Source organism: Piliocolobus tephrosceles, chromosome 4 (genome assembly GCF_002776525.5).
Source record: "Piliocolobus tephrosceles isolate RC106 chromosome 4, ASM277652v3, whole genome shotgun sequence".
NCBI classification, from domain to species: domain Eukaryota; kingdom Metazoa; phylum Chordata; class Mammalia; order Primates; family Cercopithecidae; genus Piliocolobus; species Piliocolobus tephrosceles.
In genome coordinates this window covers 31459366-31461553 of record NC_045437.1, presented here as the reverse complement: position 1 = coordinate 31461553, position 2188 = coordinate 31459366, and the positions used below count along the sequence as shown (strand labels likewise).

General features: G+C 46.2%; 1 protein-coding gene across 1 annotated transcript in view; it reads right to left on the bottom strand.

Moving 5' to 3' along the window:
- Nucleotides 1-2188, bottom strand: part of PDZD2 (PDZ domain containing 2) — a 324103-nt gene that overhangs the window by 24623 nt on the left and 297292 nt on the right. The gene's annotated exons all lie outside the window — the stretch shown is intronic.

Here is a 2188-nt window from a genome sequence, read left to right as displayed (position 1 = left end):
ACACACACACACACACACACACACACACACACACACACACACACACATACACAAATTAGCTGGGCATGGTGGCGGGCACCTGTAATCCCAGCTACTTGGGAGGCTGAAGCAGGAGAATCGCTTGAACCCGGGAGGCAGAGGTTGCAGTGAGACGAGAACGTGCCATTGCCCTGCAGCCTGGGCAAAAAGAGCGAAACTCTGTCTCAAAAAAAAAAAAAAAAGGCATTCTGTGGCCTAAATGGAGGCCCTTCCTGTCTTTCTGCTTTTCTCTCTAAAATTATAGAGTACCCACATCTAACAAATACCACCCTGCTTCAGACGCTCTAAGAGAACTCAGACTAGCCGGCAGAAGAAACATTTGCATCTGCCCGTTTTTCTCTCTTTTGGTATTTCTATGATGAAGGATGTTCCTACCACAAAGAAATGATACATTTGATGTGATGGATATGCTAATTACCCTGATTTAATCACTGCACACTTGGGTCTTTTTATGCCATTCACCCTCCGAGGGCAAAGCCGCAGGCGTCAGGCTGTTGTTCTATTTGGTTCCCTACGTCTGTGTGGATGCAGCAGGGCCCTCATGGCCCTCTCAGTCCCAGCATCTGGCCAGTCGTGTATGGGGTTGGCTCACACTGGGGGATGTGAATGTGATGTACTTCCGTGTAAAACAGTCTAAGTGCCAAACTCAGGAGGCTTCCTTTTTAGTGCGGGGGCTGGGCTAACTGGGAAAACATACAGAATACGAAAGCCGGGTACAGGTTTACACCGAGCTCTGGCTGTCTTGACGAATTCAGAGGAGTGGGAGAGTGAGAAGCCAGATTATCCCGGAAAGTCTGGACAGAGGAGGTGGGGACTTGAGTGGGGCTGACAAGGGGAGTTTGGCCAGAGACTGAGGAGGAGGAAGGTGAGGAAGACAATAGAAGAGTACCGTTAAAACGTCCATGCTACCCAAAGTCATCTATAGATTCAGTAACATTCCTACCAAAATTCCAATGATATTCTTTACAGAAATAGGGAAGAAAAACCAGTTGTAAAATGTGCATGGAACCACAAAGGACTCTGAATAGCCAAGGCAGTTTGAGTTAAAAACAAAACACAACAAAAAACAAACAAACAGACAAAACAGGGCTGCGCATGGTGGCTCACACCTATAATCCCAGCACTTTGGGAGGCCAAGGAGGGTGGATCACCTGAGGTCAAGCGTTCAAGACTAGTCTGGCCAACATGGTGAAATTCCCGTCTCTACTGAAAATACAAAAATTAGCCAAGCGTGGTGGCATATGCCTGTAATCCTAGCTACTTGGAAGGCTGAGGCAGGAGAATCGCTTGAACCTGTGAGGCGGAGGTTGCAGTGAGCCAAGATTGTACCATTGTACTCCAGCCTGAGCAACAGAGCAAGACTCCAGCTCAGAAAAAATAAAAAAAAAAAAAAGATAAGGTATTGCATTTATTGAAATAGCTAGAAGAGAGAATTTGGGATGTTCCTACCCCAAAGACATGATACATTTGATGTGATGGATACGCTAATTACCCTGATTTAATCATTGCACCATGTATACATGTATTGAAGTATCACTTTGTGCTCCGTAAGCATGTACAATTATGTGCCAATTAAAAAAAAAAAAAAAAGGTGGTCAGGCATGGTGGGTCATGCCTGTAATCCCAGCACTTTGGGAGGCCAAGGCAGGCAGATCACTTGAGGTCAGGAGTTCGAGACCAGCTTGGCCAACATGGTGAAACCCTATCTCTACTAAAAATACAAAAATTAGCCAGGCATGGTGGCGCATACTTGTAATCTCAGCTACTTGGGAGGCTGAGGCACAAGAATCACTTGAACCTGGGAGGTAGAGGGCAGTGAGCTGAGACTGCGCTACTGCATTCAAGCCTGGGCGACAGAGCAAGACTCCAAAAAAAAAAAAAAAAAAAAAAAAAAAGCAACAGAATGAAAGCAGAGAAGCAAGAAAAAGCCTGAAATCTCGGAGGTGGCAGGGCAAAGGGATGTGTGCCAGTGGACAGTGGGAAGCCATCTAGGAGGGGGGTTCCAACAGCCACTCACTCCTGAAAGTGCCTCTTCGTAAGGCCCTGCATAGTCTTGGGCTAATCTTCCACCTCAGAAACACAGCATCTTGCAACAGGGAAAAAAAACCTGGCATCAAAAAGAACAAAGCTATTTTCTTAGGAACTATGG